At 44.1% G+C, this 27,123-nt stretch overlaps 1 protein-coding gene across 1 annotated transcript in view; it reads right to left on the reverse strand.

Moving 5' to 3' along the window:
• EPB41L3 (erythrocyte membrane protein band 4.1 like 3) overlaps positions 1-19,445 on the reverse strand; it is a 529,614-nt gene extending 510,169 nt beyond the window's left edge. The window contains exon 1 of the mRNA XM_030213128.1: positions 19,382-19,445. The gene's annotated coding sequence lies outside the window, so the exon portion shown is untranslated. The remainder of the gene's footprint in view (positions 1-19,381) is intronic.
• Between the last annotated feature and the right edge of the window lie 7,678 nt (positions 19,446-27,123).

A 27,123-nucleotide genomic window follows, 5' to 3' on the forward strand; every position in this document is an offset into this window, starting at 1 on the left:
TTTTGAACAGGCTGTAGACCGGCAGTACAACCACCAATGATGTACCGACAACCTTATTCTGAGTTGGATGTCCTAAAATACTGTTCCACATGTTATAAAATCTTGCTTTTTGTTTTATTAAATTGGCTAATCTATTCTATTGCATTAGTGTCTCTTATACCACCAGCTTTCCTGAAAGATTCATAGCGGTTTACAGAAAGATGGACCTCCTCAAGTAGAGGGAAATACACTTAAAAAAGCATTTCCGCAAGACATGACAACAGCAAATTATTGGGGTTTTTTTGTTACATTTGTACCCCGCGCTTTCCCACTCATGGCAGGCTCAATGCGGCTTACATGGGGCAATGGAGGATAAAGTGACTTGCCCAGAGTCACAAGGAGCTGCCTGTGCCTGAAGTGGGAATTGAACTCAGTTCCTCACTTCCCCAGGACCAAAGTCCACCACCATAACCACTAGGCCACTCCTCCACTCTTCAAAGCTTTTCAAAGCTTTTCTAAACAATAAATAGGATGACAAACTTCTTATTTCCCCGTAGGATCACATTCCAAATTTTTGCTCCTTGATATGAAAATGAATTCTCATAAACAGACTTGAGACGTATATCTTTAAAAGGTAGGATAACCGATGTCCAGAAGATGGGATTACTAGTGATTCTGCCACATCTTCTGAATTCAGACCATGAAGCGATTTAAAAACTAAGGGGTCCTTTTACAAAAGGTGCACTGAAAAATGGCTTGCAGTAGTGTAGGAGCGGGTTTTGGGCGCGCACCAATCCATTTTTTAACGCGACTTTAAAAAAATATAATCAAGTATAAATTTGTAACATCAAGAACCAAATGATTATAGATTTTAATGTTATAAATTTATATGTGACCATATTTTTAATGTCATTTGGTTCTTGATGTTACAAATTTATACTTGATTATATTTTTAATGCTGCCTTTTTTAATTTATGTAATTTCTATGTTATCATTCTATGTTATCATTATATGGTTTTTATTTAGATGTTTAGATCTACCACTTATTATTTATTTATTATCTTGTCTTTTAGCCCCTGAAGCAGCCCAGTTGGGCGAAACATGGCCTGTGTCGGGCTATTATATGCATATGGGCTATTGTATGCATATTTTAACTTTGTTATATCAATAAAATATATTTTGGTTTATTAACGATCTGCTTTGTACAGTTAGCACATGTGCAGAACAGTTTTGCAGAAAGCGTCGATGTTCTATACATGCCCAGGAAAAAGAAAAGGCGACAACCACGTCATAGGTGCGTGTCCACTGACGTCACATGGAGTTTCCTTTTTTTTTTCCTCACAACTTTTTAACACTACTGCATATAATACACACACATATACAGATACTATTTAAAAATGCAAGCAGGCTGCTCCACCGAGAAGCCGCCCTCATGCAACGACAGCTTCAAACCTTTCTGTGCAACACGTGGAATTTTTATTTTAATACTAATGAGCCCATTGTAAAACATTAGCATAGGATTACTGTCAGCTGCTAGTGCGAGCAGTAAAGCAACGTAGAACTCCTTTGTGAATTGACGCTGAATAACGTGCATGCAAGACGGGCTACAACCAGTCTAAATCAAAAGTTGCAAGCAAGGTAAGCTTTGAGCATTGTGGCCTAAATCACCAAAGAGTTTCTTCTAGCACAATCATTAAACTAAAATCATGTTCCAGGCACTTGCTGTTCCATTTCATGTTACATCATGTATATAGGTGCTTTTCTTTTTCGGAGGCTTGATCATCCTTAGCTCTTGCTTTTGATAATTGTGCTGTTTAACAAGTCACTTAGTCTGGCACATAATGACTCAGTAGTAAAGAAAATGAGGCATAGAGAATTACAGCGGCAACAGTCCTTAAGTGGGGCTTCTATGAGGAGATGCCTTTGAAAAGGCAAGAAGTTAAACATTAGGAAGAAAACTACAACCATCTCAGCTACTTTTCCAGGGCTCTCTGCAAAGCCCAGGAGCAATCCATCTAGCTCGTCTACACAATAAGACAACAGCTCATGAGACGCCACTATGTCCAGGGAAGGACGACGCTTAATAAGTTATCTGACTCTGAAAGCAGATACCTCACTGGCAGCACAATTTTGGAAATGGTTGATTTTCTGTTATTATCTAGTCACAGATTGCCCTAATTCTCTGCATGACAACAACAGGGCAGTGATAAAAGATCTTCCTTCCCCTAACCCCTATTTTCCTGAAAGACATGTCAAATTTACTGGTTTTCTTTTCTGACCCAAATAAAATGGATATGCCCAGTGGTGTGCTGGAGCAGGCTCTCACAGGCTCTCGAGAGCCGTTTGTTAAGTTTTTAAGAATTTTGGGAGCCGGTTCTCCATGGCTACTTTAACAAATGGATCCCAAAATGTGGGCTTGGGCCCCTCCTGAATTCTCTTTTACTTTGCTGGCGAGAGAGAGCCCCCTGTTAACAATTTACCAGCACACCCCTGGCATATGCCCAAACACAGCTAAAGAACAATGTGTATGGGAAAAAATGTTTTATAACCTGCTAAGGCAGACACATATCCCTGGAGAAGACATACTGTAGATGGGTCGGTTTCATTATTAAAGCTGCCTTTCAAAACTAATTCATGTAGTTATCAGGCCTTCCCATTTTGTTTCTACCCAAAAAATCTCAACTGACGTGACCTTGATGGTATCACCTGAACTCCCAGCAGAAAGTGCACTTCGCAACGTGGCCTGCACATGGCTGGGCACCGTGAATACTGTTGTTTACCCAACCCCAGCACTGGAACTGAACTAATGCAGGACAGGAGAGGAGTACGGTGACACAGCCGACTGAGGATGTAGCTCCTGCAGCAGCTCACCCAATTCTAGAAATGCATTTTCATGAGCACAAGCAGGAAGACAAAGCACTAACACATTAAAAAGAAACACCTTTCAGTCATGCCCTTGTAAAATAATAAAATATAGACCACATATCCATACCACTGGTGCTTGATGAGTTATTAGGTTGTAGTGAGCACATCACAAATTATTCTTAGTTGCCCGCAGTAGGAGGAGTGAGAACACTCCAGAATGTTTGTATAGGGTTGCAGTAACACAGGCAATGAGAGCCGAGTTTTCCCACTTACTTTGTGCAAAGTCAGAGGTTGGATAATATTGTTATGGAGGTCAGTTTTAGGGTGAGTAAAAGAAGGGAAAGGAGCAGAGCTATGCATGCTAGACTTTCACTACCAACCAGTAAGCATTAAACAATGCAAAAAGTGGGGGGTCACATGACACGATGCTCGAGGGACGACACTGAGCTGAGTTCCTCTGAGCCTCTTATTATTCCCCATTGTTTTAAACAACTGCAACAGGCATTTGGCTTCAGTATTTGAGATACACCGTGTGCTGGAACATTCTTGCAACAGTTTAGGCTGTTTATCTTCTTAATTATGACAGCGAAAGTGGAGCACAAAGAGAAGACCCGAGGGAAGATTGCGGAGGACAAAATGGCAGCACCCTCAAGCCCAGCCGGTCCATCAGTCTCTTCAGCGTGGGTAACAGAGATTACATCCAAAATGACTGTAGTTATGGAAGAGCTTTTAGAGAGGCACTCTACCCCTATTGACTCTAAACTGGGGCGCATGCAGGCTCAGCTAGAAGAACTATCAAAGGAATGTGTGGCCGAGGTAGAAGACAGGGTCACGATTGTGGAGGAAATGCAGAGCACATTGCACAAAAAGATAACTATATTGGAAGATAAAGTGGAAGAGCTTGAAAATAGGTCCTGCAGGAATAATCTGCGCCTGGTATGCCTCCCAGAAGAGTCCTTACCTGAGAAAACCTTGTTGAGCTTTCTGGAACAGTGGCTATCAGGAGAAGTGCAGTTATCAGCTGGCAGTGGCCCTTTGAGGGTGGAGCGGGCGCATAGACTGGGGCAGCGACAAACAGCACAGTCCAAACTGAGAGTGATAATTCTACCGATCTCGAACTTTGTTCACAAACAAGCTATATTACAGGCAATACGGGGAGGAAAGATGCTGAATTATGATAATCAGAAAATGTTGTTCTTCCAAGACTAAGTGGGAGTGGCAGCTCAGCGCAGAGCTTTTTCCCCTATTTGCACAAAACTATTTACTCTAAAAATAAATTTTGCTGTACTGTATCCGGCGACCCTCAGGATCACTTACAATGGCACAGTCCAATCATATACTGCAGTGAAGGGAGCACGGGCTTTCCTTCAACGCTTGGAGACCTCGATGGAGAAACCAGGGGAGACCTAAGCTAACAGAAGCTGTTGTTTTGACTATCTAAAGGAGGAAGGTTCCATGCCTTATAGGAGAGGTGGTGGTGGTGTAGTTGGACACTACCCTCCTCTCCTTTTGGCACACTATCTGCTGGATCTGCAGTGGTCAACCTGGGGACAGATGGTTGATCACTGCAGATGGTTGACCACTGTGGATTGATGGCAACGGGATAGCAACATGGGTGATTTAATTATGCCTAAAACGCTTTTTTTTTGTGTTGTGTAGGAGACGTAAGGAGTTAAATATAAAGATAGGCTGGATACTGGGATAGGGGAAGATTTGGACTAAGGTTTATGTTGCTAGGAGGGAGAAGAAGTGGTAGGGATGGGCTGAGAGGATGTGTGGTTAGTAGGGGAAGGGCAGTGAGTTGTGAATTTCATCGAACAGTTAAAATGATTTGCATAATGTTAGCTGTGGGAAATTGGAGGGGGGGCGTTAAATGTGACTGCTCCACTGGGTGGAGCATTAATATTGGGGCAGGAAGGGAGGGGGGAAGTGGTGGGACTAGGGGAGAGGGGTGGGAGTTCAGAAGCTATTATGTGGTGTAAGCGGGGACTGGGGGGAATCATATATGCGGGTTCGTGTGTTGGTTAGGTGGTGGACGGAGGCTGGAACGTCCCCCCTTATTGGGTACAGTAGTTCATGTTACGTCAATAGAATTGGCTGAAGTTTGGATATGGTACGTTTGGTGACATGGAATGTGGGTGGGATAAATTCCCCAGTTAAATGTTCAAAAATCTTGCAACAATTACACAGATGTAAAATTGACATAGCCCTACTACAAGAGACACGCCTTACTACTACTACTACTTATCATTTAATGCCTTAGAATATGGGAAATTCAAAATGTGGTGGGTAGGAGAGTGTTTGGCAGCGGCATCCCACGGGAGGAAGGGAAGGGTGGAAGTTTTGTTTAAAAAGGGGTTGGTAGAAAAAGCACAGATAATAAAGGCAGACTCAGAGGGTCGTTTTATATTGGTCCAAGCTGCTATTAATCACTGTACAGTTTACATTTGCATCCTGTATGCTCCTAATCAGTACAATAAGAAATTTTATCAGACCACAATTAACCTGTTAATCTCAAAAGAGTATTCCCCTTTAGTGGTGAGCGGAGATTTTAACGTGGTATGGGACCCTAATGTAGATTGTTCGTTATCAGTGCAGAATTCACCATATTATACGAATAAGGGTTTACTTCATTTGAGTCTTCTTTTGGACGCAGTCGATGTATGGAGGGAGTTACACCCCTCAGACAAAGACTATACTCACTTATCTAGGGCACATGCCACACAGGCACGTAGCGATTATTTGCTGCTATCTAGAGGGGAGTTTGGTAGGGTGAAAAAAAACAGAAGTAGGGCCTTATGCTATTTCAGATCATGCATGGATATGGATGGATTGGTCTTTGGGGCAAGGGTAGGTGGTGATTCCCATTAGAGTTGTATAATGATCCAGCATTTAAAGAGTGACTCCAGAATAAATGGGAAAGTTATAAATTAACTAATGTAGAACATGTAGAGGACCCGGTGTTGTTTTGGGAGGCTGCCAAGACAGTACTTAGGGGGAAAATTATAAGCTATACACACTACATAAGAGTCTCTCGGGATAAAGAAATATTGTGGATGGGGACTCTACTGCGGAGGGCCCGGCAGCGCTATGGGCAATCTCATACAGGGAAATATCGCCAAAAGCTGTGAGAAATACAAACTGAATTGAATTCGCTTTTACATCAGCGAGCAACTAAATCACAAACATATTATAAATATCAACTTTATAGGCATGGTAATAAAGCAGGTAGGCTGTTGGCGAGGTTTGCATGCCCGCGAGGAGGGGTACATAATATTCTCACAATCCAGAATAGTACGGGACAAGTTGTCCACACAGATGAGGGCATTTGCGAAGCTTTTTATAATTATTACGGTAAGCTGTATGAACCCACAGGAGACTTATACTTAAATAACATAAAGCTGCCCTCACTTAGTCAGAAAGAGAGGGAGCACTTGAATGATCCAATTTCAGAAGACGAAGTGCCAGTGATGATAAATCAGAGCCCACTAATGAAAGCACCAGGAATGGATGGCTTTAGGGCAGAATTTTACAAATTGATGGGCTTGGAAATTATCCCCCCTCTTACTAATCTGTTCAATAAATGTGTGGATGAGGAAGCACTGCCCCCTTCGCTAGCAATGGCTCAAATTATAGTTTTACCTAAGCCAGGCTGAGACCCTACAAGACCGGAATCCTACAGACCTATATCGCTATGAGGCGAAGCTGTTTGCTAAAATAATGGCGAACCACCTGGCTACGGTTTTACTTAATCTGATACACGAGGAGTGCTTGAGGTGGGAAGTAGGTGATCCCAGCCTGGGAGATGGAACAGGAAAGAGCCTGTTAAGAGCCAGGAAAGTTACTCCTTGGGAGGTCTGGACCATAGGAAGCTTGCTTGTTACATCAGTGCTACAGCCACAATCTAAGGTTGTTCCACCCAGAATTTGTGGGATCACAAATTGAACTAACAGATTTACACCATATCCCTGAGTTTGGCTCTGGAGTTATTGTTACACCAGTATCAAGTTGGATTACAAATCAACTGTGTTATTTTGGAAGGATTTGAACTGCCGTATGCAGCAGTTTTCAGTAAAGTTCCTGTTGTGTTTAAAAAAAAAAAAAACCTAGACTGAAGTCTTTTCATTGAGAGGAAGAGTGATTGACTCCTGGAACTATAGAAAATAGAAGGAAAGTGGATAATTCAAACCCTACGACCTACCAGATTTTTTATCTGGCCCTGGCCTGCACCCAGCTCAGTACAAGGAGTAAGAAAAGAAAAAAGACTATGTATGGCTTTATGTTTTAAGGCCCAGGTCGAGGGTGCCCGACCCTGAGAGCTAGTCAGTGCCCAGGACACTGGTGAGATAGTGTGAGACCCGGGTTCTCCAGAAGCTAGCTTGTCAACAAGATAAAAACTTGAAGAAATCCACCAAACTCCTGACAGTCTTGCAAGCTAGACAACATTTTAAAAAGTACAGGTACTATGACAAATGTATATCACCAAAGAAAACATTAATTCCTCTTTTACTTCCAATTTATTACCGATTGTATCTAACACTATGTAACGATCATACCAAATTAACACCCTGTAAGCCACATTGAGCCTGCAAAAAGGTGGGATAATGTGGGGTACAAATGCAATAAATATTAAAACAATCACATGAGCTGATACCAGCATCAATGGAAGCAAAACTAAAACCATCCATCTGAATTTACCTTACTGAAAACTGGCAATTATTGCAAAAACTACCACACAGTAAATGTAAAGCCTGTGTAGTAAAAACAAGGTACATGTCAAACATCTTCTCTGCATTTACTCGACAGGGCAGACACGTCCCACATGGCAGTACATGACCTGCAATGCCAGACAACACGTGTGGCACTCACCAAGAAAAAAAAAAATCATACTTCTACTGTGGGAGTGAACCCTCTGCCCCATAACTGATTCCTGCTCCTGACCTCCCAATCCAAACTCCCAAGCCCCATTATCCAGTTCCTCTCAACTCAACACCCCTCCAATCTGTTCCCCTCAACACCCTTCCAATCAAATCCTCCTCTTTCACTCACCCCCAATCTTATCTCCTTGCCCAACAGAACCTCCTTCAATCCAATCCCCCCAACTCAGCACCCCCTGATTCAAACCCTCCATGCCCAATCTGATCCCACTACCCAGCTGAGGACCCCTGATGCTTCTCCCACCTACACAATTCCACAGAAAACCACCAGGACTTACCTAAGTAGTCTATAATGGGACAGGGCAGGAATAGTCCCCCTCTGTTTCTGCCCCATCCAACTCTGGGTGTAAAATGGTGTGCACTGACTCTTTGTGGAAGTCCTGTGGTCCTACTGCCCTCATATGCAAGGCTGACCTCCTTGCAGTAGTACCACAAGATTACCACTAGGGATCAGCAGGCACCATTTTTGCACCTGGGGCCTGACAGGGCAGGAGCAGAGATGGACTGCTCCTACCCTACTTACTAGACTACCAGGGATGGCCCCCGACTAAGTCCCGGGAGTTCTGTGGGGGAGGGGGTGTCGGAGTGGATGGGAGTTCTGTTGGGCAGATGGGAATGGATTGGAAGGGGTGTCGAATTGGGTGGAATCATATTGGGGGTGGGGGAATTGGGAGAACTTTGATCGGAGAGAGATCAGGGTGGTCAAATTAGGGACATACTAAGTCAGAGGACCGCATCAACAGGAAGAAAGTGAAGGACTGACCGCAGCAGTGGCTTCACTGAGGCAGCCATGCTGTCGGACTGCTGATAACATGACTATGCTATCAGAAGTCATGACAGCTAGTGTATGGTACTGGTCCATGTGCTAGCTGTCACAGCAGGCCACTCCTCCACTCTGCCTCTGTCACACCTATTCACCACCCCTACCCACATTAAATAGCTGCCACACTGGGTGGTTTTAACGCGTGGTAGGCAGTAGCATGGGTCCTCACTAATGTCAACCACATAGTACAACCCACAGTAGCTGCTTAACGCAGCATAGTAAAAAGGTCCCTTACAGAATGCCAAATCAATTAAACACACATTAATGTGCATCAAAACTGATTATCGTTTATTACACTTGAAATACTGCTAAGGTTGCAAGGCAAATACCATCTCTCTTCCCTTACTTAATCTTTGCACACCACTAAATGTATCTGATATAATGGAATGATTATGTCATAACCATACTCTGTAAGCCACATTGAGCCTGCAAATAGGTGGAAAAATGTGGGATACAAATGCAATAAAATAAATAAATAAATAAATAAAATAAATGTTTATATAATTAACTAGAATAAAAACAGAAAATACGAGCCATGGGACAGGAATGCCATTCTGTAAAAGGAGAGAAGACCGTCACTCACACAAGAAAATATCCATAACCAATCGTTCATTCATCTGCTTTACTGCATCAGTCTACACGTTTCAGCAAATATCACTAAGAAATACTCAGCTTCTAACAAATTCGAACAGGTAGGACTTCAATAAGCTTTGAAAGGTTGTATATTTTCCTTTGAGTCTAATATATTACGGCAAGGAATTCCAGAGTGCTGAACCAAGAAATGGAAGGCACTCTGTCTTGTGGATTTCCATCTTGCAACCCAAGGGGGTGGTAGAACAAATCTATCATTATTCAGAGACCTTAGGGGGCGGGTAGGGGTACAAGAAATGACCAGTGCATTCAAATAAAGAGGGACTCCTTGATGTAAGACTTTGTGTGTCATAACTAAAACCTTGAACTGAATTCTATACTGGAAGCCAGTGTAACTCTTTCAGGAGTGCAGTCACATGATCCTTATGCTGTGCTCGACAGAGCAGTCTAGCAGCCGTGTTCTGCAATTAGTACAAGTTAAAATATTCCAATGTGCATTAATTTTTTTATTACTAAAATCAATATGTGAAACCAAGTGGAAAAACGCCCAAATGAACCAAAAAGGAACTGAAAATGTCTGCCCTGAGCTTATTAAATGGCAATAGACGAGCTTTGGCTCAGAGCTATTAGAAAGACTTTTCCAAGGCTATTAAAGGGTAGATTCTCTTTCACTTGTGGTTTCTAAGAGAACAGGAGATGGATTACATGACTTTGCATTAGCTCTAGGGTTTTAAATACATCCGCTTGGTATCCAATCGTTAACATCAAAGCCTGTGCAACTTCTGAGAAAAATATTAAAACACAGCAGATTTTCACCTTCAGATTTCCATTTCTCTCATACAGTTTAAAAATATAATTTTGAAATATGGTGCACAGAAAAAAAGAAAAAAAATATGATGATATGAATCCACATCAACAACTGTAAACAACTGAGTATTGAGCACATTTTTAAAGATTTATGCAAGTAGGTAACATCACAAGTCCTCAAACTTCTGTTCTACTGAAATGTCTTGTATTGACTGCTGTCAACAGACTTGGTTTTCATCTAAGCAAGACCCTATCAACATGAGATACCACAGGACAGCCCCCATTTCTCAACTCATAGCACTGAGCACTGAAATGTGAAAAAATATGATGTGAATCTATTGTCATTTAGATACGCTGAGATATGAGCATTGCCAGATATGTCGAAAGAGGGAAGATCACAGCTATGGCAGTACCTGGTGGTCAACAAGCAGCACTGAAGGAGTATCCAGAGAATGCACCCCTCCCACCCTCAACGAGAAGCACTGAGAGTGTATCCAGAGAATGCACCACACCCATCCGACCCTCAATGAGAAACACTGAGAGTATATCCCAAAGGACAGATCCCTCCAACCCTCAACCAGCAGCACTGACTGTTTCCCAGAGGACTGACCCCTCTGACCCTCAACCAGCAGCTGAGGGAGTATCCCAGAAAATGCATCCCTCCAACCCTTAACGAGCAGCACTGAGAGTGTACCCCAGGGGACACACTCCTCCAACCCTCAAACTCCTTAAGCAAACCCACCAGGGAGAAAAAGACATGGTAAATAAATGCAGTACATACTTGTTTCAGGTGGCAAAAGGATTGTACAGATTTACATTAAATATAGGGGTGTACAATGTATTCCTCCCTTTAGTTGAACACTGTAAAACGTATTGTGTTCTCCACAAATAATCAGTCAAAAAAAGAAAAAAAAAAAGGAGGCAATGTTTATACTAAAGCATCGTCTGATAACAAATGTGTGATGAAACATGATGGAAATTTTTGCTAAAGATACACTGTCACAAGACAAAATGTTTGGTGAAGTTTGTGTAAAAATCTACTGAAGGCTGACTTCCAAAACATAAAATACTGTACAAGAGAGGAGTGGCGGTGTTGCTACACCCTTTCATCCAGAAGACTTGGGTTTCCTGTGGGGGTTTTTGGAAGGAGCCTCAGATATTACTCACTGCTGACACCTAGTGACCACATTTAGTGCCCACAACTGCAGTACTCAAAGAGAGCCTTGGTCTTTGGCCCCAGCTGAGGGCTGTCACTATAATGACCTGGAGGAGGAATATAGAAAATAAGAGAATATTGCCTAGGTAGCTGCAGGACTGGTTTCTATTGAGCAGGAAACAAATTATTGCAACGAATTCCAGCACCACCATGGAATGAAGGATAGTAATAAACTGAGGAACACCGAGGGCCTTGCTCAAGCACAGGCAAAGAGAACCCCCATCAAATACCACACCCTAAAATCCAAGCCACTGAAGAGAAATGATAATTTAGGTATAGTTCTATAAAACAAAATCATTCAATGGATTAGATCTATACTCTGTCACATAAAACACTTCTACAATACAGGGGGTACCAAGCTAAACCTGTGTAAGATGTTATGGAAAAACTGATAGTTATTTGCAGACACATTTATTCATAAATCACCGTATATCTGTTGATCTTCCAGACCCACAAAATCAAAACCTGGTGGTGTTTTTCAATAAATGCCTTAAGAAAGGGCGTCATTAGCTTTGTGGAAACATCACTGTTTGCTGATTTGGCAATTAAATAGAAGAAATGAGCTCGGTTTCGTTTGTGCAGAAACTGATCTTTGTCCTGTAGCAAAAATATTTCCAAAAAAATTGATTTCTTATGAAGCTATTCACAGAAAGCAAAAGAGACGGGACAATGTCCAGGCTGCAGTGGTCAGCGTTTTTTGAAAACTGTAGCTGCTACAGGCTTTCTATACCCAGATGCCAATGTGGATTATCTGGGTACAAAACAGGCACCAGCTACCAACGATACTCAATCCAGTACCCAGATGATAAAGTTGGGACAGTCTTTTTTGCTATCTTAACTTTATCTGGATAATTAGCCACATAGCTACCTGGATAACTCCCACTTCTGCCCAGACTCTGCTTCCAGACCACCCTGGCACTGCCAAGACAGTGTTGAGATGGTCTGCCTGGATATATAGCGGTACTCTTTAGGTACAGTGGTGGAAATAAGTATTTGATCCCTTGCTGATTTTGTAAGTTTGCCCACTGACAAAGACATGAGCAGCCCATAATTGAAGGGTAGGTTATTGGTAACAGTGAGAGATAGCACATCACAAATTAAATCCGGAAAATCACATTGTGGAAAGTATATGAATTTATTTGCATTCTGCAGAGGGAAATAAGTATTTGATCCCCCACCAACCAGTAAGAGATCTGGCCCCTACAGACCAGGTAGATGCTCCAAATCAACTCGTTACCTGCATGACAGACAGCTGTCGGCAATGGTCACCTGTATGAAAGACACCTGTCCACAGACTCAGTGAATCAGTCAGACTCTAACCTCTACAAAATGGCCAAGAGCAAGGAGCTGTCTAAGGATGTCAGGGACAAGATCATACACCTGCACAAGGCTGGAATGGGCTACAAAACCATCAGTAAGACGCTGGGCGAGAAGGAGACAACTGTTGGTGCCATAGTAAGAAAATGGAAGAAGTACAAAATGACTGTCAATCGACAAAGATCTGGGGCTCCACGCAAAATCTCACCTCGTGGGGTATCCTTGATCATGAGGAAGGTTAGAAATCAGCCTACAACTACAAGGGGGGAACTTGTCAATGATCTCAAGGCAGCTGGGACCACTGTCACCACGAAAACCATTGGTAACACATTACGACATAACGGATTGCAATCCTGCAGTGCCCGCAAGGTCCCCCTGCTCCGGAAGGCACATGTGACGGCCCGTCTGAAGTTTGCCAGTGAACACCTGGATGATGCCGAGAGTGATTGGGAGAAGGTGCTGTGGTCAGATGAGACAAAAATTGAGCTCTTTGGCATGAACTCAACTCGCCGTGTTTGGAGGAAGAGAAATGCTGCCTATGACCCAAAGAACACCGTCCCCACTGTCAAGCATGGAGGTGGAAATGTTATGTTTTGGGGGTGTTTCTCTGCTAAGGGCACAGGACTACTTCACCGCATAAATGGGAGAATGGATGGGGCCATGTACCGTACAATTCTGAGTGACAACCTCCTTCCCTCCGCCAGGGCCTTAAAAATGGGTCGTGGCTGGGTCTTCCAGCACGACAATGACCCAAAACATACAGCCAAGGCAACAAAGGAGTGGCTCAGGAAGAAGCACATTAGGGTCATGGAGTGGCCTAGCCAGTCACCAGACCTTAATCCCATTGAAAACTTATGGAGGGAGCTGAAGCTGCGAGTTGCCAAGCGACAGCCCAGAACTCTTAATGATTTAGAGATGATCTGCAAAGAGGAGTGGACCAAAATTCCTCCTGACATGTGTGCAAACCTCATCATCAACTACAGAAGACGTCTGACCGCTGTGCTTGCCAACAAGGGTTTTGCCACCAAGTATTAGGTCTTGTTTGCCAGAGGGATTAAATACTTATTTCCCTCTGCAGAATGCAAATAAATTCATATACTTTCCACAATGTGATTTTCCGGATTTAATTTGTGATGTGCTATCTGTCACTGTTACCAATAACCTACCCTTCAATTATGGGCTGCTCATGTCTTTGTCAGTGGGCAAACTTACAAAATCAGCAAGGGATCAAATACTTATTTCCACCACTGTATGTGACACTAAATATCCAGGTTTGTTAAGGTCAGTGCTGCTTAATCGGGTTGGAGCCTCTCCCACCTGATTAAGGAGAACTGAATATTGGGCCTATACTTTTCATACATTCCTGATATTACAGAACAGCTTCTTTAGTTAAAATGGCTTAAACATAGTAATACTGACACATTATCTTACTACATTCAGCTGGTAATATAAGCAAGCGTATTAGAATTCTCCATTTAGGTTTCTGATTCCTATTACATTCGTGAGGCGCTATTAGTGTTTAAGTGTCTCTTTTTTAGCCTTCCCCAATCCTTATGAACCTCAGAGCATCATGGTGCTCATGTGCTGTTCACCATCAGAACCTTCAGGCAGACTTTACACAGACACATCTAAAAGTATAAAAAGCATGAATAACCGTGATGTGGGCTTCAGAAAGGCTCTGTAAAATTTAAGACTGTGGTTATTAAAAAAAAAAAAAAAAAGAAAAATGTATAGCTTTTATCCTAAAGCTATACCAAACTTTAATAAAAACAGAATGTATTAAAGGAAAAAAAAGGAACGAAACCCAAGAATAAGGCCACACAAGGAAGCAACAGAGCTAAGAAGCATATTAAATCTAACCAGTACTATTGGTTTAAAGGACATGCAGCATAAAACTCCACTCAGCATCTATCAAACATGACCTGCATGCTTGGTCCACTGTAGTTGCTAGATTGAGAGTCATGCCACAAAAAAAAAAAAAAATCCTTACAATTACAATTCTAAAGGAGCTTATGGTATTCTAAAATGGTTATCCACCATCCAGTGAAATTCCCCTTCTCAAACACAGTGCTAGGCACAATAAACTTTTTCTCTCAAAGGCACAACATGGAAACCCTTGATTACATCTGGTTCATAGTACATGCACCTTCCATGAAGGTCATAAAAGTCACTCCATTCATACCCATAAGAAAAACAGCCAAACTCCAAGTGCTGTCCTTGTTTCTTTTTCTAAGTATTCTCATACCCCCCCCTTTTTTTTTTACAAAGCCGCACTAGCGGCTACAGGAGCGGTAATGCTGGCACAGCTCATTCAAAGTGAATGGGCTGGGATGGCATGGCCACGTGGCTTTGTAAAAGTGGGGAGGGGGATAGTAACAGAGACCAAGCTGGCACATCCATTCTGCCCACTTCAAATTCTCCACCACCATGGCCCCTCTTTGTGCACTCAAGGCACAGTCTCCAGCATTATTCCAATCCTCTTTTCCCCATCCCACACTTTTGTGAACTTCCTGGGCTTAAAGAGCAAAATGCAGCTCTCTCTACATCCTTGGTCTTCACTCCCAGTCTTGAAGGGATGCCAACAGATCACGTTTTCAGGGTATCCATAATGAATATTCATGAAAGAAATGTGCATTCCTTCCACCTCCACTGTATATAAATCTCTCTTATCTATATTTGGGAGGGGATATTCTGAAACCTGACCTGTTGGTGGCCCTCCAGGATTGGGAGTAAATACCAAGGCTCTCAATACAAGCTGCTCAAAGAGCCAACATCTGGACAGCCAGTAGGTGTCACTGTGAAAGAAGTAGCCATCTTCCTCCAAGATTCTGCCCACCACAACCCTCGGCACCAGTCAATCCAAGAAGTAAGAACCTGGGAAAAAACACGACAAGATCCTTTCACTAAAGAGTGCCGCGCTTTGTACTTACTGCGCTTAAACAGCAATAAGTGCACCCACACTAACTGCACAAGTGTCAGCCCATGGTAAATACCATGGGCATGGACTGCATCATACAATCCATGCCCATTCTCCACCTATAACCCACCCAGTTCTCACCCCCTCACATGGCATGAAGTTAATGTGCAGATTAATGCACGCTAACAGGCCAGTGCACCGATAGTTACCACGCTTGTGTGGTAACCGTTAACTTGTGCTAATTCGTGTGTTAACCCCCGGATTCTATATATGGCGAATAAAGCTGAGCATGCAAATCAGCACGCACAGCTGATCTGCATGTGCAACGTAACTGCTTAACAAGCTAATCAGCGTCAATAATTGGCTGCTAACAAGCGATTATCAGTACTAATTGGCTAATTAGAATTTAGGCATGCAACTTTGTAAAAGTATTCTGTAAAGTGGTGCACGTAAATTCTAATGTGCAGATCACAAAAGGGGCGTGGCCATGGGAGGGGCATGGGCGTTCCTGAAAATTACACGCACTGTTACAGAATATGCCTGATCCACACCTAAATAAGACCTAGGCATTTACGCCGGGTTTTAGTTGACGTAAATGGCTGCATCTAAATTTTAGTCATGGGAACGACCGCTATGTGTATTCTATAAACCGTGCCCAACTGCTTAACACTCTTTAGTACAAGGACCTCTAAGTAAGTTGGGGTCTTCTGCGGGCATGAGAGGCTCCGGTCACATGTTCCTTAGTTTCTGACATTTCTTGAGGCTGTGTCAGCATTTTGCAGAAGAACAGTCCATTAATTTTTGTAAAAAGCTAACCAAAGACTACTTTCACCCAACTCCACTGCAAATACACTGCAGGTAACGTGAAAAATGAACTGCTTTATACCCAAGAGTCACTTCTGATGAATGGACAGTTTTGATCCTTGTGATTTATTGCAGCAATTGAACCAGCACTGAAAAATTAATATTTAACCACGGTAGAATGTCACCCTCAGGTTCTGTGACAGTTTAAAAATCATTCTTAAAACCCCTTTCACCGTTTAAGGAAAACTGGACAAAATTCCAGCATTACTGGTTATCAGTCAGATTGGTGGATTGGCACAAACATGACTGACTGATACAGACCGACTGTTTGAAAATACAGACCAGCTTGACCAATTCACACCCTATGTACAATAAAGAATTCACCAAGAACATAAAGATCGGGCCTAGAAATACGTCAAGTACCAGTCACATTTCAAAAATTCCACGGAAACAAGATCTAAAAATCTGTGACAGACAAACAAATCAGTCCTCAGGCAAGGAGGGCTTGGTAAGTACTGTACTTTTTTTTTCTATTAAGATGCAGCTATATTAAGGGTAAGATGCCCTGAGGTCACACCAGATTTATTTTCTTCCTCTCTGAGAAAGACTTCCAGTAGACAGCATGAATCCCAGATCACAGTGCATGGTAATTGAGCAGTAATGCCAGTTAGCACTCACCCAAATCAGCCATGTCCCCAGACACAAAGGTGGAGATGTTTCCAAGGATGGATTGAGGCCATGCGCCCATATAGATGGTTGTCAAGAATCAGCACACCACAGAAAAAGAAGGAAAAAGAGAGTCAGAATTTATTTAATAGTTTCGTGTCATAAAGGAAATATATATATAACTGCAAACTTTATAATGATATCCATTATGGGCTTGCTTTTAGCTCTTGGATCAATCAGAGACAATCCTCTCAGTGCAGACTGGCCGTGAGCCACAAATCTGAATAGAATATGAAGCTGCGTTACTGGAAATCAAACACTAGCTTTGTCTTTTTAGCTTTTAAATCTGTCATAATGAAAGGTTTAGTAGCAAAAGGACCAGGAGCTGGAAGAGAATTATTTCCTTACATACTCACTTTTCAAGCATTTATTGCTGGGTGTCTTTACCATATTTAAATAAGGCACTGGTGGAATGTGGTAATATTTTTATGGAGTGTAACATTATAACATGTATACATAATGCCAGTGGGGCTCTCTGCAATTTTAAAAAGGCAGCATACGAAGTTTATGGGGGAAGAAATGCAACGAAAGCAACACATACACAATGGATGGAAGGTTTAGGATTATTTATACTTCGGGTGGGAGTGTTGTTACGATTCTGGAAGCAAAGCAGAAGCGGGGTTGTAAATTTTCGACTGCAGCCCCGTCAACAGAGGCTTTTGTCGCACTCTCTCAACACACTCTATTGACCTCCTGGCTTTCCCGCGGACCAGCACACTTCATTCCCAAATATGCTGTGCCAGTTCAGACATTTCTGCCAGTAAACTTTGGAACCGTGTGCTGTCAGCACAGGCTGCAGAGTTGTCAGAGCAGGAGAGGATTATAAAGCAGAAGACTACTGCATTACAGAGCTCCTCCGAGCTCGCTCTGTCAAAATCCTTTGACTGACACACAATGAAAGAAAACAAGCAGGTCCCAGTCACGGCTCTAACCTATTCCAACTGGGCACCGAAAAGTTAGCCTAGAAAGCCCCAGGGACCGTCAGCTCGGGCTGTTGACAGAAACCGACCTTGATTCTGCTGATCCAGCCTTTAACTTTGTACTCTGATCTCTCTAGCCGTCATCAATGCGAATGAACCACATACAGCAATTAAAACTACAGCTTTCAGCAAAATTGCAAGCGTTATCTCTGTACAATCCAAAGCTCTGGGTTTTTCACCTCCTCTCCCCTCCCCTCCCCTTGATCTTCAGGCTAACGAACAATAAATTACCTCAAACTGAATCGACTGGCATGGTCTCCTCTCAGCACCACACTTGGTCAATCAATGAGTGCATTAGCTTAAGCAGAATGCCCGATCCATGCCGCCGGGGCAGCAGCAGGACCCTCGCTGGCAACCCTGCAAACAAGGAAGAAACGCGTGCACGATCTTTTTCGAATCGATCTGGATTGCAAACTACTTATGTTTACAATTTAAAAAGAAGCCACGTTCGCCGTCAACACAGGTGAAATAAGCACGATGACACGTTTAAAACAAATGACCGAACGCAATGTACCCAACATGTGAAAAAAAAAAATGCATCAAAAGTGCCCTTCCAGAATCCCAGGGATCTCCCTTTGGTTTTTCTCTCACAACCTGCTCGTGATTTCCACGGTCCTAAAACGGCAAGGCAAGTATTTGCAAATAAAAAAGTATACCAAAGATGCTCGAATATCTTTTGACACAAATAAACATGCTTCCAGTAACCATCCATGACTGGCATACACATAAGCCCTAATGGAGGCTAATCGAGGTTCACCATATCCATTCTCCCTGGCGCAGAAAAGAAGCCTGTCATTTTTCTTTCCCCAATCCAACCAAGTTAACAGGAGAGAGTTTGTAGAGAGCGCGGCAGGGAGCAGAAGTCTAACGATTTCTAATCGGAAGGTAGGGTTTTCAGGGACTAAGGGAAAGACGTGAGCCCCGCTGCCCGTGCCCGTCCCACTGCAGCGCCAGAAGGCGGAAAAATTAACATCACATCCAGTACCAGCAGGGCAAAACAAACTCCAGCCCAGAAAACCACAAGTGCGAGAAGCAAGACGCAAGCAAATAAATAAATAGAAACGATCGCCCACCTAGGGAGTGCAAAATCCAGATTTTTAAGAGCACAGGAGCCGCTGCCGTAATCCACATACACCAACCCAGGGGGCCGTCCGGCACGCACGTACTAGGGGGTTACAAGGCTCACTGCGGGCACTGGTCAGCAGCAGCAGGGTCCGTCCCCCCCAGCTCCCGGCGCCGCAATTGGTATGTTGCAGTTTGCAGACAAGCAGGTAGGAAGGGACAAACTCAGCCCATGGGCAGAAGAGCAAGGAGTTATTCTAAGGTCGGAGCCTTTGACCTTTGGGGGGGGGGGGTTGGTTGGGGCAAACTCGTCCTTCTCCCCCCTCCTCCCTCATCCCACTGCCGTCGCACACTGACCTGAGCAGGCCCCCTCTTAATCCGGGCGGCGCTTCCCCTGGGTCCGGGATTCTGTGCTGGACTCGGGGATGTTGGAGTGGAAAGGAGCTGCCACCTGCAGCGCGCGGCTCCCTATCCCTCCCCCCTCCCGGTCCGCAGCCCGCTGCTGTCCCCTCCCACGGCGCCGCTCATTGGCTGCAGAACGGGGCCGGGCGGTTCCTGCGGGCGATTCGGGCTCTTGTAGCACGAGTGGCTTGCGGCCAGGGCCTTCAAGGGATGCAGTGAATGCCCAGCCCTGACGACACACCATCTGATTTGGGGTTCTATTTTGAAATTTTTGCCCGTTTTGGCAAGTTTGCAGCGCTACTCTCCCTGTGTCGTCCCTGGTCCACAGTTTCTCCCCCCCCCCCCTCCCCATCTGTCCGACCTGACTTTACAGGCAGCAGTAGCCTTAAGACAGCTGGCCCCGAAGTCTTCTCTGTGCCGCATGCCACCCCCCGGCCCTCCCCCCTCCGTGGGGAGGAGGGAGGGGCAGGAGAGAGAGATCGGTAGAGGCTGACCAAAACTGCTTTTTCCCACTTTCTGCCAAAAACAGAAACCGAAAAGCCTACTTTAGTTGTGTAGATGTGAACCAGTAAGGGCCACAGGGGATTGTCAGAATTTGCAGTCTGTACCCATCACCTAAGCCCATGGTATCCAAACCAGCATATCATTATAATTTAAATAATGAAAGACCATATTTTGCTTCCAAGCAAAATAGCTTCCACATATATGGACTACAACTAATGAAAACAAACTAAAAACCATGGGGCTTTTGCAGGCTGGCTTGCCACACTCAGAATGGCAGCTGATGGCATAACTCCACAGACAGGCTAATTCCTAAGATGCTTATCATTCCAAATTTACAGACTTAAATTCCTGCTAAAATTTTGCGTTAAATCATTTATTTGGAACCCTCTACCATATAAACTATTGTGCAAGATCATAACTGCAGTACAAAACAAAATGAATACAAAGAGTAGTCCGCTCACCCCTCCCCCTCCAGGACTACCTTACAATCCCTGGCAGTTTAGTGATGTAGACAGGGCAGGAGTAATTCCTCAGACTGAGCAGACAGAATGGGCAGGAATAACTGGGCACTGCTCCTGCCCCAACTACACCCCTAGGCCACCAGGGGTTGTAAGATAGGCCCAGGCGGGCAACTCCTGTTTGGGGGAGGGGAGGGAGGCAGACAAATGGGACAAAGCACAAATTTTGGGTTTCCACTGAAAACACATGGTCATTTTTGGCCAACGCCAAAAATTAAGATAACATTTTGGCTGAAACTAAAACTAGGCAGAAAAAAGATTTTGGACCAGTTTTGCTGTCATAACTGAAACCAAAACTGAAATTTGGTCAGCCTCTAGATATCAGACCACAAGGGAATACAGGGTGTGTGTGTGTGTGGGGGGGGGGGGGGGGGATTAAGAGAGACTGGAGGGAAGGGAAGAGACATACTGGGTACACAGAGAGAAAGATGCTGGAGGGATGCACCATGCAGGGGGAGGATATGAGAGATCCTGGACCATGTTGGAGGATGGGGAAGGATAAGGAGACAGAGATGCTGGGCACGCAGGAATGATAGGGGCAGGGACAAAAAGGGGCAATGTTGGGCATGGGGGAAAGGATATGGTCACAGAAAGATAATGCTGAACATAAGGGAGGGTGATATGGACACAGCAGAGATGTGTGGGGAACATGGATACTGGGACAGGGGTGATGCTGAACACTGGAGGTTAGATAGGGACGCAAATGGGTGATGCTGGACATGGGAGGACAGGGAAACAGACAGTCCTGGGGAATGGAGATTTAGAGACACTAGAAGGTGAACAAAATCAGAATCTGCAGCTGAAATTTGCTGCTTGATTATGGCCAAAACCAAAGCCAAAACTGGCCTAGCCCCCCAACTGGAAACAGCCCCCACTCCCATCCTCCCTCCACCTCCACTGCTACCACTGCTCCCCGAACCACAGCAGCTCCCACTACCACTTCCTCCATCCCTCCCCCTGAATATAAAAAGCCTCCCTCCATGGAAGAGGAAACTCCTGTGGTTCGGGGGTTGGGGAGGAGGAGAGCCACAGGACACAGAACAAAAAGTTTTCAGTTTCAGCTGAAAATGAAACAAGACCAAATGCACATTTTGGGCTGCTTTCAGCACCGAAACCAAATTTCAGTCAGCCTCTAAGGGACAGAGAGGTGATGCTGGACACAGGAGGAGGGATATAGACACAGAAGGCAGATGCTGGATTTAGGGGAAGGGAAATGAACATAGAAGGAAGATTTTGGACAGAGGAAGATAGGGACACATAAAGGGGAGATGCTGAACATATGAAGGCAGAGACACGGTGAAGTGAGATGTTAACATGGGGGCAAGATAGGGATGGATGATGGACATGGAGAGAAAAGGTGACCTGGTTCGGGGAGGAAATTTGGACAAATATAGTGCAGGAGGAGTAGCCTAAATGGGTTAGTGCAGCGGGCTTTGATCCTCCTGGCAACCTGGGTTCAATTCCCCACTGCAGCTCCTCGTGACCTTGGGCAAGTCACTTAATCCTCCATTGCCCCATGTACAAAAGCTTAGATTGTGAGCCCTCTAGGGACAGAGAAAGTACTGCATTTAATGTGTACAGGGTATGTCTAATAGTGCTATAGAAATGTTTAGTAGTAAATGTCCTTTAGATTGTAAGCTCTTTGAGCAGGGACTGTCCTTCTATGTTAAATTGTACAGCGCTGCGTAACCCTAGTAGCGCTTTAGAAATGTTAAGTAGTAGTAGTAGTAGTAAATATCAAATAAACAGGAGACTCTGGAAATAAAGTTAAGAGAAGACAGAGGCAAGCAGAAATTAGAGACTGGGACCAACACAATTAGAAGAATAAAATGACCAGTCGACAAAGAGTTTTTGGAATGTACACCTACCAGTATTCGTGTTAGACATGGTTGGGGCTCAGGGCAAAAATTTTGGGAGGGGAGCCTAAAGCTCACTACCAGGCTGTGCCTTCTTAAGGTTCAGGCAAGCATAGGGGTTCAATTGGAAACATAGAAACATGACGGCAGATAAAGGCCATATGACCCATCCAGTCTGCCCATCCTCTGTAACCCCTTACGTTTCCTTTTCCTAAATGATCCCACATGCTTATCCCATGCATGTTTAAATTCTGGAACAGTCCTCGACTCCACAACCTCCACCGGAAGGCCATTCCATGCCTCTGCCACCCTTTCTGTGAAATAGTACTTCCTTAGATTACTAGTAAGCCTATTCCCTCTTAACTTCATCATATGCCCCCTCATTCCAGAGCTCTCCTTTATTTGAAAAAGGCTCTCTTCCTGTATATAAATGCCCTTGAGATATTTAAACGTCTCTATCATGTCTTCTTTCTCCCTCCTCTCTTCCAGTGTATACATATAGAGGTTCATAAGCCTGTTCCTATAATTTTGCATTGAAGACCGCTTACTAATTTTGTAGCCGCCCTCTGGACTGACTGCATCCTGTTTATATCTTTCCGTAGGTGTGGTCTCCATAACTGCACACAGTACTCCAAATGGGGCCTCACTAGAGACTTATACAATGGCACTATCACCTTTAAGGTCATCAGACACAATCACCCCCAAGTTCTGCTCTTCCTTCATATACTGAAGCACTTCACCCCCTATACTGTACCGTTCCCTCAGATTTTTGCGACCCAAGTGCATGACCCTGCATTTTTTGGGATTAAACCTTAGTTGCCAAATATCGGTCCATTGCTCCAGCTGACCTGTTTGCAGCCTCCAACACCATCCCTGACATCTGCTATCTTTATGTTTAGCACAGCACAGGGGGAGTAGATCTTTGGGGGTTTCAGTATAATTTCTAAATATTTCTATTTCTGGTTTGTGGTCACTTATTCTGTATTTGGTATCTGTGTTCTGTGTGTGTGAGACTAAGGCCAGGTGTTCTGTTCACATGAATTTTCTATTATTGATTTGCATTCAGCTCACACCTTTTTTTCAGTTGTAGCTCAAGGTGTGTTACATTCAGGCACATGAGGAATTGCCCTATCCCCAAAGGACTTCTGATCTAAAACTTTTACCTGAGGCAATGAAGGGTCAAGGTCAAGTCAGGATGACAAGAGGGGAGTGTGGGGTAAAAAAGGGGAAAAGGGATGGTGAGCAGAGTGAAAGAAGTTCAGAGCATGAGACGAGAAAATTGAAGGGATGAGGCAGAGAGGGGAGTGTGGGGGTCAGGATAGGAAGAGAGGGTGTATGGCAACAGGATAAGAAGAGAAGGTAGCAGGGATGGGAGGGTGGGGGATAGAGAGGAGATAAATGGACAGCAGGATAAAGGACAGGGAATTGTGGATGAAGGGATGGAAGATAAGTTAGGCTAAGTGCAAGGGGTAAAAGAACCAAAGGAAGAAGCTGTTGGGTAAGATTGGGAAGGGGTATGGATGGTGTTTTTTGTGCAGTGGAAGGTGTTTTGTTGGGGAATCCAAGTCTCATTGTTTCTATTGGGGGTGGGAACTGTTATATTGAGGGCCTCCCATTGGTGTGGGAGGTGTTATCTTGGAGTCACGAAATCCCTCTTGTTTTTCGTTGGCATGGGAGTTTTTTTAGATTGGGCCCACCAAGACCTTCTTGGTGTTCTTCCTGGAGTGGGAGGTACGGTGTTGGGACTGCTGAGTTTCTCTTGTGTTTCTGGAAGTGGGAGGTGCTGTATTGGTGTCATTGAGCCCCTCTTGTTCTTGGGCACCCTTACTGAATCCTCTATTCTAAATCTTACCACACAGCACTGCCGGCAGGGCTTCAGGTTTAGTAGTCCTATGAAGGGACATGGGACTTGATATACCGCCTTTCTGAGGTTTATGCAACTACATTCAAAGCGGTTTGCATATATTCAGGTACTTATTTTGTACCAGGGGCAATGGAGGGTTAAGTGACTTGCCCAGAGTCCCAAGGAGCTGCAGTGGGAATCGAACTCAGTTCCCCAGGATCAAAGTCCATTGCACTAACCACTAGGCTACTCCTCCACTCAGAATTCAGAAATTACCCCTCCTCTCAAAAAAAAAAAAAAAGAACTGGAAGTTACAGTACTCGAAAATAAGTGAAATAAGTCATTTTTTTGTCTTCTGCCTAGGAAGCTATTGATGGGTGGGTTAATATAAATCATTTCACATGCTTTAGGAGAGGGCCAACTCTGGGGTGGGTGGTACCCTGAGAGAGATATCAGTGAGTGTGCCTCACTGGAGAGAGGGGTAGTGTTGATGGTATCAATTATACCTCCCCAGGAGAGAAGGTGTGTCTGCATCTATGGGTTGGGTCAGCAGGAGGCTACAACACACCTGGTTCATACATTTGCCCAGGATTCTGATGATGCCTTTTGTCATGTGGCTCATCAGGCAACCACCCTGCTCACCCTTTTCAATAGCCAGTACTGGGGAGGGGAGGGGAGAAGTGGGGTGTCAAACCATCTGGTAGTCCCCTTAGCAATCCATGTTAGTCTGAATTCTATACCAGTGGAAGAAGTTTTAAAATCAGGGGTCACAGATCTATCAATTTTGCAATTTTACCGAAGAGCAAAGTTAAGCAGCTTGGTGCATCATGAAAATGTTGCTAATGCTCTGTCTATTATTTTCTAAACACACGTTAAATGCAGGCCAAATGTAGTGAACAATCACTAGTGATATTTATGCAGCTCTGGTGACCAAAGTCTTACACAGAATGAATTTCCCACAATGCTTGATGTTCAAGTTTACATCACATGTCAGGTGAGGCCAACAGAATCTGATTTGTAAATCATTAACTCTGAAGAAGCCAAGAGAGTTTGGGAGAGTCTGAGACCCAGTAATGGGGAAAAAGGAAGGCTAAGCAGGTGGTTAACCCCTCTACCTTACCAGCTCAACCAACCTTGGAGGTATTCAAAATGGCTCCAGTCTGAGTGGTGGACATCACTGAGTGCATTCCTGTCAAAAAGGAACAGAGCAGCAGTGGGGCATTGTTGAGCCCCAAGATGTGAGCTGCTCCACCAAGACCCAGAAGCATTCCTGTGGAGACGGCATCTGACTTCACAGTACACATGTACACACCAAGGTTGGGTGTGGAGGGAGCCTTCCCTATGGAGAAAGTGATGCCAAGTCCACTGGTTGAGAAAACAGCCATGCCTTAGTATAACCAGGGAGGATATACTCTGAACAGAGGTTTGTTAAAGAGACCTACAGCTATAAGTATGGAGTTATTGTAAGACATAATAATTAAAGGCTTAGAACCTTCTTTTGCTATATCTGTGGGTAAGCTGAATAAAGATGTTTTGACCTTAATGGATGCTATTAAGAATCAGGAAGATCAAAATCAGTATTCCAATAACGTGGCCCAGATTGTGGAAAGTGTTATTGATTTACAACGAATTGTAGACAATCAAAGTTTTGTGAGCGGGGAGTTATATATCAGAAGTTGCAATATATGGAAAACCAACTTAGAACAAACAACATGAGTGTTGCCATACTGGGACAGACTGAAGGTCCGTCAAGCCCAGTATCCTGTTTCCAACAATGGCCAAGCCAGGTCACAAGTACTTAGCAAGATACCAGAACAGTAAAACAGATTTTATGCTGCTTATCCTAGAAATAAGCAGTGGATTTTCCCCAAGTCCATTTTAATAATGGCTTATGGACTTTTCTTTTAGGAAATTATCCATACCTTAACACTTAACATTCTCTGGCAACAAATTCTAGAGTTTAACTACACTTTGAATGAAGAAATATTTTATCAGGTTTACTACTTAGTAGCTTCATTACATACACCCTAGCTCTAGTATTTTTGGAAAGAGTAAACAAATGATTTACGTCTTCCCGTTCCTTTCACAGTCATCCATGCCCTACCTCTCATGGTGGGGAGGCCCCAATCCACCTACCACTGATTGCTGGAACCGCTGGAAGGACAGGAGCCAATGCCGATGGACTCTTATGCATTGGTGCATGCATGCGCTCCCATGCACCTAGTTGGAAGGGCTCTACCAGGCACCGCAGATGATGTCACTCTGGGGCGCTACTTTAGCCCACCGGTGGTGGCATTCCCTGCCTTCGCAAACCCCTGTAAGCTTCATTTCAGCCAAGCTTCCAGCAAGCTCCAACCAAGCTTCAGTCAAGCTCCAGCCATGCTTCAGCCAAGCTCCAGCCTCGCTCCAGCCTCACTTCCACCAAGCTTCAGCCTCACTTCTGCTATCTCCAGCCAAACCAAGCTCCAGCCTTGCTTCAGCCAAGCTCCAACCGTCTGCCAAGCATCAACCCTTCCTCTCTGCTCCTTTGTCCAGCCTGCAGTTTCTCACTGCTCAGCCTCCCGGTGACTCATCAGTTGTCGCCAGTACAGACCATATGACGGCCCAAGGGCTCACTATCCAGGACATAACAACCTCTATCATATCCCCCTCAGCCATCTCTTCTCCAAGCTGAAGAGCCCTAGCTGCTTTAGACTTTCCTCATAGGGAAGTTATCCCATTCCCTTTATCATTTTCCCTCAGTTTTCCAAGATTTCCAGTGGTAGCACTTACTGCAATCACCTATTGCTATGTTTCAGAATTTTCTTCAGATAATATGCCCCCGATTGTTCATGTGCATTTCTGACTGGGGGTAAAGCTGAGTGTGAATCTTTGCAATATGGTCAACAGACTTCTTTTGAACTTCTACACTTCTGGAGAGTTCCTTAGAAGTGGTAACAGACTGGGCCACTTTGTTGATCTGTTTTGCCTTTGAAA

This window comes from Microcaecilia unicolor, chromosome 1 (genome assembly GCF_901765095.1).
Source record: "Microcaecilia unicolor chromosome 1, aMicUni1.1, whole genome shotgun sequence".
NCBI classification, from domain to species: domain Eukaryota; kingdom Metazoa; phylum Chordata; class Amphibia; order Gymnophiona; family Siphonopidae; genus Microcaecilia; species Microcaecilia unicolor.